Genomic DNA, 17,176 nt, shown 5'->3' with positions numbered 1-17,176 from the left:
TTCAGACACGTCGCGCGCACCTTGTCAAACACCCCCAAACCACCACCTCTCCTGACAGCTGAGCGGGACTCTGCAAAAAAAACCCTGACACGCTGACCAATGTGAGAAGAGTTTACTCTCACCTGACTTGTTTTAGCTCTTTTGGTCCGTTTAAAAACTTTGCAGTGTGAAAGCGAACTGCTCCAAGAGCAAAGAGCAACAATGTAACATTTGTAATCTCTGTTTCGGAACAACTGAATCGATTCACAGGTGTGAAAGCACCGGTGTAAGTATTTGTTTGTTATATGCCTCTGACAAATAAAGCCTACCTTTCTGCCCAGAACCTCCATGCAAACAATGAAAAGTGAAAGGTGATGGAGACTTTGGTCCCCCTGGTCCTTTGCTCTTGTTTTGTCTTGCACACTGCGTTCTATTTGGAATGGTTCATCCCTATAAACCCTCCTAACTAATTAGAGAATGTGGATGAGCCCTCAGAATTTATACATATAATAGTAGATAATAGGAGTAACTTTGGAACACACATTTCAATACTACAATTTTTAGGACACACTAAGTCTATTTCCAGATACTATTTAGGAATAAATAATATGCAAATTGGAATGCAGCATTAGTGTTCAGTCTGAGTGCCAGGTTTATCTGTCTATATCAGGATTGCAAACACGAGCGCAGGTTATTCATTTATCCTCTGCAAATAACCAAGCAGTGTTTATTACAGTAAAAATATTATAATCCAAACATTATATATATATATATATATATATATATATATATATATATATATATATATATATATATATATATATATATATATATATTATGCTCCACAACATGACCAACTGATGATGCATCATGAAAACACACTATAAGCTTTACATGAATATAAAAGAAAGTGTTTTTTTATGGCAGAAAAAAGTAAATTAATATGCTATCTGGATCATTAATCATTCAATGAATCATTCTAAACCTTTTTTTTTATAATTATTAAACATAGCAAAACTAAAAATTGAACTATAAACATGTTACCTGAGGCCTATTGCCTTTTTGGATTTTGCTCAGGTATGTTTGCATTTGATTTGAGCAAACTGAGTTTTCAGGCTCAAGAAAGTGGGTTGCTCAGGTTTTGTTGCTATGTTAAAGTAACTTGATCAACATCTATGTTAATCCTGGAACATTATTTTTGTTCGAAAATATAATCCATACCTATTCCCTACCCCTAAATCCAACCATACCTAAATTATTACCAAAATCAGATTGGAATAATAGTTGGATAACAATCATGCAGAAGTGTATAACTGTAAGCCTAAATGGTAAAAGTATCCCCTAATTCTGATTGGCTGATTGGTATGTTGGCTTATTGGAATGTTTTTCTAGGATCAACTTAGGTGTTGATCCACATGTCCTATTTGGTAAAATAAGGTTAGGGATGATACACTACATGGCTCTAAAGCAAGATTTATTCTGGGTTAGAGATAGCAGACCCAAACTGAACCAGTCTGTTGTGAGTAAAGCGAAACATTAATTAATTTTCTTTTCAGCTTAGTCTCTTTATTAATCCAGGGTCCCCACAACCGAATGAACTGCCAACTTATTCAGCACGTATTTACGCAGCGGATGCCCTTCCAGCCGAAACCCATCTCTGGGAAACATCCATACACACCCATTCACACATACACTCATACACTATGGACAATTTAGCCTACCCAATTCACCTGTACCGCATGTCTTTGGACTGTGTGAGAAACCGGAGCACCCGGAGGAAACCCACGCTAACGCAGGGAGAACATGCAAACGCCAGAAACGCCAGCGAAGGCTCGAACCAGCAACCTTCTTGCTGTAAGGCGATAGTATTACCTACTGCGCCACTGCATCGCCACTAAAGTGATACAATTCTTGATCAAATCGCAATTTTATATATTTTTGTGAACCTACATTATTAAAATCAGCTGACTAATTTGCATTGATGTAATATTTTCTTTAAGTTGCCTTCTAAAATTTTTGCTCCATCAGCAGTGTTTATTTCATCCTTTTATATATGTTTAAACTAATCACATTTCTAATAATAATAAGTGAACTTCTGATGCTTGTGTGTGTTTAATCAAACTTACTTCACTTAGCAATGATAGAAGTCTTTATTAAATGAATCAATGAATCATTCGCCAAACTGATTTGTTCAAACAAACTAATTAACTTGGATTTGAAACACCTGTGTGTGACATGAAGCAGTTACACCTGTGTGACATGAAGCAGTTGATTCCTCTGTGGGCTGTTGTTGGTTCAACAAAAGCAAACCAAGAAACAGGCAAAATGTATGTTGCTCCTTGTTTGCTGCAAAATACCACAGATAATAGATTTCACTCATAGAGTTTATTTCAACATGGAATTTAATTAAGAATGCAATGCATGCAATGCCATGCAAACGTATTTCACTGTCAGTGTTTGCAGAAAAGTTGGTTAATTTCCAGTATGGTTTGACAGGGCCAGTCGATTTAAAAGCTTCTCGTCTCTAGCGTATAATAAACAAAACTAGTTTCAGAAGCAATTAGTCTCTCAGCATTTACTGGAAATAGGATTCGCTTGCTGGCTACTACACAGGACCAGCTCTTCCTGGAGACTCGGTCGTAACTAAAAGTTTTATGGCCATAAAGCACCAAGGTTAAAGGAAAAAAATGACATAAGATCTTGCAGAGGCTACAACAAAACCACCAGAGCACACAATAAACATCTGTGACCTCACATTGACATTGTGTGACTTTATCTACAGACCAGTGCAGGTCAGGCAGGTACAGTATCAGCAACCATGCAGGTTCATAATATGAAAATGATCTATGATTAAACAATTTACTAGAATTAATTTACAGTTTTATGAGATTAACATTGTTATTTGCAGAGAAAAATCCCTGACTGATCTTCAAATTAGAAAATGAGCATCAGAGTTTTAATAACAGTGTCTTTGTATTCAATAGTCCCTTGTTTTTGGAAGCAGTACCAGAGTTTACTTAATCTTTTCTTGAACTGTCAATTCAACATTTGATTGATTCATAATTTGATTTGATTCATGGTGGAAGGAAAGGTGTTTAAGACACTGTTGTTGTTTCTTATTTATTGACACATGTGCGATCAAACTGTTCCATAAACCCATTAAGACTGGCGGGTTAATCTAAGGTGATTTTCATGCACATTTTGTCAGTAAAGCTGGTTCTGTTAAACCTTCAGCACATTCTTTCAGCTGGAGCAGCAATTACTACACAGAGTCATAGCTCACATTACAGATTCCATTCTAACACATTAAATCATCTTACAATCTTACAAAAGCTAACATGTAATCACAGAAATAAATAAATAAATAAATAAATAAATAAATAATAAGGCTATTTATTAAAAAATGAAATTTAATATTTACTGTTTATTAGTAAATAAAAAAATCCTACTTTTATTATTATTAATAATAATAATAATAATAATGAAGATGATGATGATGATGGTGGTGATTATTATTATTATTATTACTATTAAGTATGATATTGTTCATTCATTCCTTTTCTTTTCGGCTTAGTCCCTTTATTATTCTGGGGTCGCCACAGCGGAATGAACCGTCAACTTATCCAGCATATGTTTTTACGCAGCAGATGCCCTTCCAGCTGCAACCCATGCCTGGGTGACATGCATACACACTCATACACTACAGAAAATTTAGCCTTTATTCTTATTTTTTAAAAGTCTACTTTTACAATTTGACACATAAATGTTCTAAGCAACACGCCCATGTCATATACACTACAGATACTTGATAAATATCTACTGCAATTTTATTTTAACTAATTATGCAGCATATCAGCCATGCGATGTCTATGAAACATGATTCTTGTATTCATGGTATTGCATATGCGTGTATATTGCCCATACTAAAGCTTGCCTCACCCTGAGCAATTTTGACCACTATTCAATTTTTTGAGACAAATTTTGGAATATCTAAAAGACTCCTGAACGCTAAAATCTTTTTTTCTTTTATAATTGGTTTGATATGTTCAGTGATAGCCGATTAACGGCTGTTTCAAATTTTTCCTTCAATGAAATTTGGCCAGTGTCTGAAGATTTTGGACACTTACCTGCAGTGTAAATTCTCCTATTATAATCGTCAAACTAAGAACCAATAAGAGGGCTGGACCTGATGACGCAATTACAGTAAATTCAAAATGTTCTGTTTTTTATTATTATTATAATCAAGGCATGATTAAGGTCAATTAAAGGTACAATTTGTTTATATTGGGCAGCATGGTGGTTCAGTGGTAAGCTCTGTTGCCTCACAGCAAGTAGGTTACGTGTTCGGGTCCCGGCTGGACCAGTTTGCATTTCTGTGTGGAGTCTGCATGCTCCCTGTGTTTGTGTGGGTTTCCTCCAGGTGCTCCAGTTTCCCCCACAGTCCAAAGACATGCACTATAGGTGTATTGATTGAACTAAAATGGCCATAGTGTATGAGCGCGTGTGTGAATGTGAGAGTGTAGGGGTTTTTCCTATTACTGGGTTGTAGCTTGAAGGGCACCGCTGTGTAAAACATATGCCAGAATAGTTGGTGGCTCATTCCACAGTGGCAACCCCTGATAAATAAGTAGTTACGCTCAAGGAAAATTAATGAATGAATGTTTATGTTTGCTGTGAGGTATATTTTCTGAATGTGTGTTACTAAACGTGTCATGAATTTATAACGTCAAACTCCAGATGAGTCTTGTGTGTGTCTGTTTGGGGAGTTTTGATTGTTATTTAGTCTGACATTATGACAATTGAGATTTTCTCACAGGCTACAATCATAAAGATTTATTAAGTATTCATTAAGTATAAGTGTGATACAAAAGTATGAAGTTTTTAAGATACCAAAATAAACTTATTATTAAGGAAGTGGTTAATCTTTGTGTTTATCTTCACTGCCATGTAAAGGACATAATGGAACTTCACTTTGCTTTGGTTTCATTCATTAGCACAGCACTTCTTATAATAACAGAACACATTGAGACATTGTTTATGATCACAATATGGGACTGGACTTATATTTAAGCATTATGTTTATGTTTTACCTTGTTAAAGTATAAATGGATGCTAACCCACATCAAATATAAAATAGGATTGCCAATGTTAATGCTGCATATTAAAATCTAGCTGTTTTTTTTTTTATTATTGTCCCACCTTATTTATAAAATGCATTGATCTGTGGTCCTATAAATGCTGTTAGAATCTAAGACAGAGAGGGTTGTTTTTCACTAACATGCATACCAACCATACTAATTAGCAGCATAAGTGAGACTTTTTCTAAATGCACATATATTTCACAGCTTAACTAATATGCGAGATAAAGAACATTTGTTGTGTATCCTGCATTCAACATCTGTCTCTTGTCATCCTATCTGCTCTTCACTTTCAGAATACTGTTCCAGATTATATCGGCGCAATATTAATTCACGGACACCTCGCTGGTGATATTTCGCTGTTTACAGGAACAATACAGTTGAATATTCACCTAATATTCATTGGTGGCACAAAGGCAGCTCACGGGTCTCTACGGGGAGTTAAAATGCTGATTAAGTTCTTGCTGTGTAATGGCGTCAGAAATCCTTCAGCATTGTTTTGCATACGCGCAAAGGGTCATAAGGAGGATTCAAGGCAGTGAGAAGTAATTTGCAATAATCTCTCTAAACAGGGATATTGGTGGACTAGGAGAAAAGTTGAATAAATAAGCTAGTCTTCAAGTGCTGTGTGTCTCAACACTGAAATATTATGGTATTTTGCCTTTCAATCAGATGCAGGATTGACTGATCACAAAGCTTTGTGGGCTTTTATAGGCAAAGGTGCAGGATGTACAATGCAAATGGATTTCGGTGAGCTTGAATGAGGACATGCTGGTCTTTGGCCTGTTTTCACAGCAGAGACTTTTGCTGACAGGGAGGCTGTTGTGTTTTAAACTGTGTGTTTGGGTGGTTGGTAGTGCTCATGTAAATAAAATTGACTAGAGCAAGGTTAATCTCATTGTTTGAATAGCAGCTGCGGTGCTTTTTAGTTCCGTTTCTTCCTGAGTGCATTCGTGCTTCTGAAATGATTATGGTTTTTGATAGCGGAATTGTCGTTGTGTGTATCTTTGGATGTATTTGTGTGTATAGCAAGATGGAAAGGCTGTGCATATGTTTATCTGTTTGTACTTGCATGGCTCTGAACCTTTACGTAAGCATCTAACGCAGCACTCAACAAGCAAATTGCTATGTGAAATAGAAAGCCATGTAGATTGAATTAATAATTCACAAAAAAACTGTATTGCTGAGTTCCTCCTCTCTTTTGTCTTGATTTATTGATTTATCTCTGGACAAAATCACCTTAATGATAGTTAATACTTTCTGAAATATAATAATAGAAATGTTAGAAACAGGGTACAAATAGAAATAGGTACAAAACCTCATTCATTGGGCATTACCTTGAAATGTGTATGAAAGTGTAATATTTAGATACAAATGACATTATTATTATTATTATTATTATTATTATTATTATTATTATTATTATTATTATTATTATTATTATCAACATCATTACTATCATTATTTATCCTTATCACCAGCGATCTAATCCTAGCAGATTGCTGATAAACACACAAATCGCATAAAACTATAAATCCGCCATTATATGGACTACAAGGTGCAGTCATGCACTGCACATACAAACTAGATACTGGCTGATTGCTAACACACACAGCTGAAGCTGTTCAAAACTGATGACATGGACTTTAAAAGCAGCAAAGACACACAAACACTAGTGGTTGAGTCTTGTTAAACTGAATAGTGAACATTACAATGCATTATCCTTGCCCTGACCTTCGCTTTGTTTTATTTGTTTATGTTGTTTGCTGCCTATCTCTACTGACCATTCTTATTGACCACGACTCTTGATTGCCTGTATATCTGTTTGATCCTGTGTTGACTGTTGGTTGCCTGACCATTAATCCATAATAAACCATTTGGACACACAATTCCTTGTCAGCGTCCCATTCACACTAAAGAAGACTCAGTCATGTGTGCGTGTTTAAGAGGTGTATATTTAGTATATTTAGTATATTATTTAGTATATTTAGTTCAGTTTTGTGTGTTAGCAATTGTGTGCAGTGCATGACTGGATCTTGTAGTCCAAATAATGGTAGATTTGTAGTTCTATGCGATCTGGGTGTTTACCAGCGATCTGCCAGGGTTAGATCGCTGGTGATAGTGACATTAATATTATTTTATTTGTATTAATAAAATAAATATAATGATAATAATAATTATAATAATAATAATAATAAAATATATAATAATAATAATAATAATAATGTTGTTGTTGTTGTTATATTATCATTATTTTGTTTGTATCAAAAGTACAAATAATAATAATAATAATAATATTTTTATTGTTATTATTGTTATTATTATTAATATTATTATTATTAAATACTATATTTGTTTAAATAAATCAAGGTAAATATACTTTTAATTTGTACTATTTTCATTATGGTGATGTTTGTGAGGTATTATGGTTTTATTGTATTCTGCTTAGGCAGAGTTTTAGACTATAAATTATGTTTTTTTTCGTCACATAAACCCTTCTGAATGTATATTCCTAAAAAACAAACAAACAAAAAAGTTGTTCACAGCAGTATTTGCAAAGCAACAAAAGCCCACAGTTAAATTCAATTGTGGGTAAATTGCATTATGGTGCAATTCTGCTGTGGTTTGGGTTAATTTGATTTCATTATAGACCAAAGCTGTTGGTATTCAACTTGACTTTGCTCTGCGTATACTGATGTGTTGTGCTGTACAAGACTATACGTTTTTGCTTGACTACATAAGGAATAATTGATGATGGCCCATTGAATTATCTATAATTAATGTACACCCGAGGTGGCCATGATGCAGATGCCTTCCAAAGATATTAAAAGCAATCTTGTGGGGGAAAAAAACAGATTGCCACATTACTTAATTTGCTTGGCCACTTTCCAATCAGAATTGAGCATTCAACCATGGTTTAAGTCTGCACCAAATGCTTGTGATGTTGAGGGACAAAACTGCTGCATGAACCATATTAAAGTATCTACTCACCAGCATCCAGATTTTCCTTGATGTCTATCTGAGACCAATGCACTTGAACACTCGCAGAACAACAATAAGAAAAAAGGTGTTGTTGAAGCTTTGACCACAAGACCTGACTTCAAAGTGCAGATGAAAGCTTTTCAGATGTGGACTGCTTCCCGGAGAGGGTTTGCTCAGTGCTCAGAATGAAGTGGGTGTTTCTGACAGGCCAAGAGCGGCTACTGGACTTAGCTTCACACAGGCCTGGAGATGGAGTAATTCCCACATGTTTTGCTATAAAATAATGCCTAAAGCAGGAGACTATGACAAGCTGAGTTAAAAATGTGGGAGAAAACAGACTTTTTTTCATCCTTATATTTCATTGAACTTTATGAAGCCATTAATGATGACTAGGATACTGGGGCTAGTTGTAGTTTAAATATGTTCTAAAAGCTTTCCCTACTTCTGATTGATTAAGTACATTAGCTATGTTTTAATCAAAATTTGCTAATTTTGCTCAAAATAAAGTACAAGTAAAAAAAAAAACATTTCTGGGAAAATGGACACAGAATATTAATAATATATATATATATATATATATATATATATATATATATAATTATAAAAAAAATCCCTACAATCAGGGAAACCTATGGCTTGTTTGTTTTCACCCTACAAAATGAATGGCTTGCATCTCAGAGCACACAAACACATGCAATAACAAATGCTGTCATGTTATCTTACCTTTACGGATGCCTGATGTTTGGATATGCAATTGTGAGAGACAATTCCAGGAGGTAATTTAACTAAATCATGTTTGGCTCTGGCATTTCAAAATAACTAAAACCACATTTAAGATTGTGCACGCTGACATCAGTCTGGTGGTTAATCACCAGACTGTGGTAAGTTATCCAGTGAGACGATCTGCTGAGGCAAGTGAATTAATATTATAATTTTTTTGCACAAATTTACAAAATTAATGTGTTTGTAAATGCTTTACATTCATTTTCAAAATTGTCCTAAGACAAGAATGGGTGTTGTTGAACTGTTCCAGGGAAACTTTAATAAAAGGTTTTGATCCACTTCAAAAGTACGTGTGTGTGTGTGTGTGTGTGTGTGTGTGTGTGTGTATATATATATATATAGTAATAGCAGTATCAGTAGCAGTGCAAGTAGCAGTGCGATATGGCTGTATATCAGCACTGGTGGGAGGTGTTTGTTGGCATGAGGCCACAGGCCAAGTGCCTTAGCGTCCCATTAGTGACGATATACAGCCACATCGCACTGCTACAAGTGTAATCTTTCGTTTATACAACAGTTTAACAGCATAACTGTTTGTATAAAAAAGAAAATCAAACACGGAGAGTCTAAAAATTCTTTTGTAAGAGGAACTACTTTCGTCTGCCATTCATTTGCATCTGCATCTGACCCCAGAACTGCAGAAACGGTTGTTACTTCACTTGCGTCATTTTAGAGCTGGTATTGGAATGATTCTCTTGCATAATGTCTAATAATGCTCACATTTTCAGATTATAAGGCTGAAGGGCATGACATTTTCATGAACATTTCTCAGTTTCATTTCTCGAAAAAGCCAAAGCAGCGCAAACACTACCAGCTTGTTATTGTGATAAGGAAAAACGCTTAACACGTGTGGGCATTTCTTCTTTCTTTCTTTTTAATGACAGGACACGCATTGGAAACAAACAGATGGTCGACCAAAAAGTAACAGGGTTATACAAAGAGTGGTCAACACAAAATACATACATTCCTGATATGTGAGTTATGAATTATTATGATATAAATACAGCACTACAGCATTTAAAAAAGAGAGATTGACTTAGAATGTCACTAACTAGATTTATAATGTTTTGTTCAGCTTTAGTTTGTAGTTTTACAATTTTTATGCTTATTATGTGGTCTCTGTCACCATTTTGTGGATGGACAACATCAATCATATTTGCTCTGCTACAAATCATCTCTCAAAAATAAAGGGAAGCCAGCTGTCTCTGGGGTGGTACCTTTTCAAAAGGTACACGTTTGTACCTAAAGGGTTCATATTTGTACCTCAAAAGTATATATTACTACCTAACTCTTTTAAGAGGAACACTTTGGTACTTTTTAGGTACTAATATGTACCCCTGATGTATTAATATGAACATTTTAGGTACAGATTTATACCTTTTAAAAAGGTACCACCCCAGTGACAGCTCGCGTACTTTTATTTCTGAGAGTGTACATTCTCGTCTAAAAAAGCCTTAAAATACATTATGCTGTTCAACAGCTGCAATATTTGTCAAACTGTAGTCCTCTGCTTGCCACTCGTGTGGGCGGAGTGATACACAACAGTGATGAGGCTTATCAAGTTCTGATATTCAGAATTAGAATCAGAATCAGAATTGGAAAGAGCTTTATTGCCAGGTATTTTCACGCATATGGGAAATTTGTTTTTATGACAGCTTCTACGGTGCAACAGAATTACAGAGACAGGGCAAAAAAAAATATTTTTTGAAAAAGAAGTAAGTGGTGAATGCAAATATACAAATTGACAAGTGTATGTATTGGTCTATTATTATACACAACGGTTTATGTGCAGCTGTTATATGCAAATTGGTAAAGTATGTTGTTAAATAGATGTATATGTGTATAAATGTATATAGCAAGTAAGAATTTAGATATGATCAGATTCGACAACCAGACAGAACTGTGTGTGTGTGTGTGTGTGTGTGCTTGTGTGCGTGTGTGCGTGCGTGCGTGTATATATATTTTTTCTCCTAATTTTTTTAAAATCATTTCTATAAATCAGCTTCAAATCTGTATGGTATAAATCACTATATAATCACTAAGATGATGATTTAATTGACCACTGTAAGTTTGCGACTGTAGAGAATTTAATTAAAATGCTCCTCATTTGGTTGATTCTACTGAAGTAAATATGCAAATGAATATATAGTAGCTTATCAGTAGAATGAGTGTGCTGTGATATTAAACTAATGGAAAAGGAATGAGTATAAGTGTGAGTTATAAGCTTAAATTAGTATGTGTAAGTGAACAGAGATGAGGCATGTCACCCTGGTTGCTTGTAACACTGTTAGGAATTTATAACTCTCGGGAACATAGTATGATAAGAAGAGAAGAGCAGAGAGCCATCCGACACTGACCGTTAGAGACGTCAAAGTTCTTGATGGTTTGGTCAGACTTGTGGTTGACGATACAGGGTGGTAAGCAAAAGGCTGTACATTCATATGCATAAGCAATCACTAAAGTTCCTTTGGCAGGGCATGTTGCATTTGCCATATTAGCATATTATATGTTTTTGCTCTTTTCTAATGGAAGTGCTGTGTATCTGGGTGGTTTTTGTTATTTATGGTAGCAATAGACATGTGTTTTTTTTTTTTAAACAACTTTTTTTAATGGTTTAATTACATAGTTGGGATTAAAAAGTTATTTTAACTCACCCTCAAAACATTTACTAATTCATTTGGTAGCACTATAATAATTTCTTTAACTGTGTATCTGGCTGGAATTATTTTATTTATTTATTATTTTTTTTTTTTTGGTTTATTAGAGGTTGTTAGTGTCATTGTAAAAATTACAGTGTTCAATTTCCAATTTACTTTGTCAATTAAAAATTTATTAATTCAACATTTGATTTTAAAATATGTCAATAAATATTAGCTTTATCTAGGATCAATAGATGTTTCTCATAGCTAACAAATTTAAAATGTATGGTGAATGTTACCATTTCCTTCCTTGCTACTATCATCTTGTGCACTTAAAAGGTTCACATTTGTATTTAAAGGGTCTATTTTGGTACCTCAAAAGTATATATTACTACCTAAAAATTTTAAGAAGAATATTTTTGTATTTTTAAGGTACTAATATATACCCTTGAGGTATTAATATGGACCTTTTAGGCACAAATTTGTACCTTTTCAAAAGGTACTACTCCAGTGACAGCTCTCGTACCTTTGTTTCTGAGAGTGTATATGCTCACTGTGAATCACACATAATGTAAAACACACATAAAGCATGTCATTTATAAAAAAAGTGGTGTTATGCTTGTGTTCCAAAGTTTTTAATTTGTGATGCTGTTAAGTGAAGTGATGTTCATAGGGTTTTTCTGTATAGGTCTATTTTCAACCCAGGCTCATTCTGAAAACGTAACTCTATATACATTTCTGGAGAGTGCCAAATAGGAGCTACGTTTTTATAACAGTTTTTGTATTCGCAAATCTACCAGAGGCCGCTGTGCACATAATTTCAGATTTTAAATTTCTACTGCAAGTGCAATCCGTGCCTGCTGTTCTCACTTAAATCCACCAGAGGCCACTGTTGACTGACTGAATGACTGACCGATCAACTGACCCACTCTCTACAGTCCCTAAACCTAACTAATAGTGTTTTCAAAAGCACAGATTGACCTGATTGACCATTCTCACTCTGTTATTTACTTGTTATTTACTTGTTATTTACCTTTTTATTAAATTTTTTGGATTTTGTTTTGTCTTACCTGCTTTCTGGATCCGTTCTTCACCGGATGCAACCCCATCATCTTGGTCAACTCCTCTCTACATCTCAAGTTCGCTGGCGCACATGGTGAGCTACTGGACAAACTGGTAACAGCGGGAAACCCATCCACATAAGCAGTCAGCACGAAAAGGAACGGCATCATACTGCCTTGTAGTGATTGTTTTAAGACGAAATGCATCCATACGTACTTCTGACTACATAATTCACGATCTCCAGAAATTGATATAGGGCTACGTTTTCAAAACGAGCCTACGTTGTTGTTTTTTTTCGTTGTTTTTTTTTGGATCTTTACTACTTTGTGAAGAACATTCTGTACCATTGACCAATAATTCTGTCATAGTTTCTAAAAATTCTGTTTTTTGTTTAACAAAAGAAATTAGAATTATATGATTAGATATGCAAAATTGTACTTTTGCTTTACTTTGCATTCCATAAAATTCTCATTGCATTCTCATCATCTAGCAGTTTTATTGCACGGTTTTGCGATTCACAGAAATGTAAGATTGCCTTTTCTTACTCAGACCAAACCTTGGGAAATCTGTGCACAGTGTGTGACGATGTTCTGATCAAATCAATGAATCTGGAGTGGAGACAGATGATTACCGAGGTCTTATTCTCAGGAGGAAGCCATAGATGCAGCAATAGTACATGAATAATATTCTCATGTTTAGCATACAGATGGCAATGACAATCATCGTGCTAATATATGCAAATCTCTTGTCTGATACAATCACTTGAAGTGACTTAACCTTTAACCTCATCTATGTTATACATTCCAAGTGTCATAAAAAACCAATTACATTTTACTGCTTTCATGCTGTCAGTGTTATTATTGAAATAAGCTTATGAATTATGATACAGATTAAAATATATGGCAGAAAATACTTGACATGAAAAAGAATATTGCAAATGTTTCTAAATGACAGGAGATAGCGCGGCTGTTTTTCGCCAGATCAGAAAGAAATAAAAATATTTGAAAAGGTTAACTTCTTCTCAGAATCATGTCTGACATTAAAGTATCTCTTAGAAATGTCTACACTTTGAGGAAATAACTGTCCTTTTATAAGACTTCCACAGTGTGCACTGTTCATTTTGAATAGCTTTTGTACTAAAAATACAAAAGGCCAGTTGAATGATTGTTAAAAAAAGGCCTAACTTATGATTCAGGCAGTTATAAATCCCATGAAAGAGGTTTGAATTGGTCACCCATGAGACTGAAAACAGTGAAAGGTTTGAAAAAGAAAGTCACTTATAAGCATGTATAAACTGTATTTGAGATATATTTCTTAATCATAGATACACTACCACAAAACAAATGTTTTTAATTCAGAAGAGTTAAAGCAATATTCGATGGACTGATAAATGGATTAATCAAAGCAAATGAAAGAAGACATTTTTTCCCACCTTTATATATATAAAAAAAAACATTTTGGTCAAATACAAATTTTATTCTGAAAACGTACATACATATATGTAAGTTTTCTATATACATTTCTGGAGAGTGCAAAATACATGCAGGAGCTACATTCGATCGAATGACCCACGCTCCTCTTTCCCTAACCCCAACCAATAGTGTTTTCAAAAAGCACCGATTGACACACACACCCACTTCCCTGAATCCAACTGACAGTTTTAAAAAGTAATCCAGAAAAAGAAAAGCCCTCATCTGATTTTTACCATATTTTCAGATTATACCACATTCTCACCCTGTTATTTACTTGTTTATTTTATTTTATTTTTTTGTCTTTTGTTTTGGTCTAACCTGCTTTCTGGATCTGTTCTTTGCCAGACTCGAACCCAGTTATTGTGGTTAACCTCTCTCTGTGTCTGCCGACATACATGGCAAACTAACTGGACAAACTGGTAATTGCCGGAAAGCCATCTGTACAAAGGTAAAAGGTCAGCTGGTAAACGAGAAAAGGAACAGCGTCATACCGCCCTGTAGCCTTCGTTTTAAAGACGAAATGCAGCCATACGTACTTCTGGCTACATAATTCAGGATCTGCAGAAATGTATATAGGGCTACATTTTCAGAATGAGCCTATGTTGCAACAACAATCCAATGTGTGTGTGTTTGTGTGAGTGTGAAATTAATGAATGCTTTAATTTGTGGACACATTAAACTGATCAAAAGTGGCAGTAATAGCATTTGACTTATTTTAATAATTTTTTATTAAAAACAAATCATTAAAAAACAATAATAAGCTATTCTGAACAGTTTAATTATGTTGTATATCTGTCACAACTTTAATTAAATATATGAATCACAACTGTATTCAACACTAATATTAATACAAGAAAAATATTATTGAGCACCAAATCAACATATCAGAATGCTTTCTGAGATATTGTGTGAAACGTGTCATTTTGCAGACACTTTTATCCAAAATATTGTACAAATTAGGATAATAGGAGCAACCTGGTATCATCAGAGATCACCGATGTATATAAATGCCATGAAAAGTCTAAGTTAGTTTAGGGTTTATGTATTTATTTTGCAGTCTTGGTTGGTGAGCAAACATGTTTTTGTTTTTCAAGAGCATTTTACCAACCCTCAAACTATAAATTACAGTGCACCTGAAATACTACCAATGGTTGTGTCAATGGCAGGTCAACCGACAATAAGAGTGTATCAGCAAGTTTTAAAAGTTCCAGGAGGATGACACTTGTATGGACGTACACTAGAGAAAGTGCTGAGGACCTGGCAGGGCTTTCTGAATGTGTGATGAGATGCGAGCTTTTACATCATGAGTCCTGACGCTGCAGTTCTTCTGCTGTTCAGTGGGTGGTAGCAGAAACCCCTCTGACAGCCCATCTCGCTTTAATAGACTGGACTGTACAGGGAATTCAAAGCCCACCTTTCACAGTCAAAGAGACAGCCAAATAACAGAAGAGCAGGAGAAAAACGTGACTTGTCATATCACCAGGGCCATAAAAAAGCACTGTTTTTGGCCTATGTAAGTCAATGATCCTCTCCTGCTCCACTGTTTGTGTGCTTAAGCAAAGGGTTGAACTTTAAGTAACACCATCTTTTTATTCTTGCATCTTGCGAGGTTGTTGCATTATGCCAAAAACAATTTCCTGCTGTATATTACAAACATGCTGCCTTTGCAACAATTTTGTATCAGGAATTTGACAGTCATCACTTTCTGACTTAAAATTAAGTAACTGGACCATAATTCTGAATATATTTTAAAGCCCATTACATTTTTATAGACAACATCAAAGTGAGTTGCTTATAGAAGAGGTTTTACTTTGAAACTCGTTTCCATAATTCCATGATTTTATGGTCAAACTTTTCGCTTAGTCTACTTGTTCAATTGAATTCAGTACATAATAATAATAATAATAATAATAATAATAATAATAATAATAATAATAATAATAATAATATAAAAAATAAAATAATAATATAAAAAATAAAATAAAAAAGAGTTAAAAGCATACAGCATTTTTGACATTATTTATGATATGTATTCTGAATAAATTTATTCAGATTTTATGCTATTTATTTGCATAGATGACTAATTTGTTGAGAAGCTTGCTTTGGGAATGTAATGTTAAAGATTACAATTTGCACTATTTAAAATGTAATGTGGTGTGACTATTTATATTACTTAAATTACATGTAATTACTTTTACATTATTTTTTTTAATTTCGAATAATTTATTTTTGACTGTTAATAATTTTTAAGCATTTAAACCATGCAGGGTTTACGTTACAGCACTCAGCATTTATTATAGTGTAATGAGGACACAGTGAAAGCAGGGTTGTAGGGTTGGTTGGTGGTTTGTTTGTTGGTGCTGTCACTCTGATACAAGTTTTATTTATGGATAAAATTACAAGGTACTGCAGTGTTTGGGTGCTCTGTGTTTGTCTGACATAATTAGTCGACCAAAATGTGTATATCCCATACAAGCTGAAGCTGATCGGTCAGGTCACGTGACTAGCGGTGTGTACATGGGATTCATTTAACTGGGTTCATCAGAAAGGAGCAAGTGCGACATGTCGCTTGCGTGCACTAGCTGCACATCTCCATTGGGAAAAGAAAAAAAAAAACTTGTGTGAACTCTAGAAAAGACACGATATGTGAACAGCGCCTAAAAGAGCACCATCATTTCAGGTGGATTCACCCGATTTGTTGACAAACAGGTTGTGAATCCATTCATTGGCAGTTTGTGGGTCCTTCACTGGGCTTTTTCGTCTTAGCAAAGAAACTTTCCAAAGACATCTGTTTCTTACTCATTTTGCTGTTTGTGGGTTCATTTTGGGCACTCAAGTGATCGAAATGTAAGCAAGAGAATATGGTATTTTTTTAAATAAAAGATTTTTCAAAATAGATCATTCAGGCTCAGATAATACAATGGAAATATTTAATGATTTCTTGTGTGGCCTGGTACCAATTAATCCACAAACCAGTTCTGGTCTGTTGTCCGGTGGTTGAGGTCCACTGATATAAAACACTTAGTAAGGCAGTAAAACTGGCATAACTTTGCAAGGGATGTTTACTTATTTGGAAAGAGTGGCTAAATATGGATGGCATGTCTATAAAAACAGTGGACAGGGT

The sequence above is a fragment of the Danio rerio genome, chromosome 9 (genome assembly GCF_049306965.1).
Source record: "Danio rerio strain Tuebingen ecotype United States chromosome 9, GRCz12tu, whole genome shotgun sequence".
Lineage (NCBI taxonomy): Eukaryota > Metazoa > Chordata > Actinopteri > Cypriniformes > Danionidae > Danio > Danio rerio.
The sequence above is the reverse complement of the archived record's forward strand: the minus strand, read 5'-3'. Positions refer to the sequence as shown.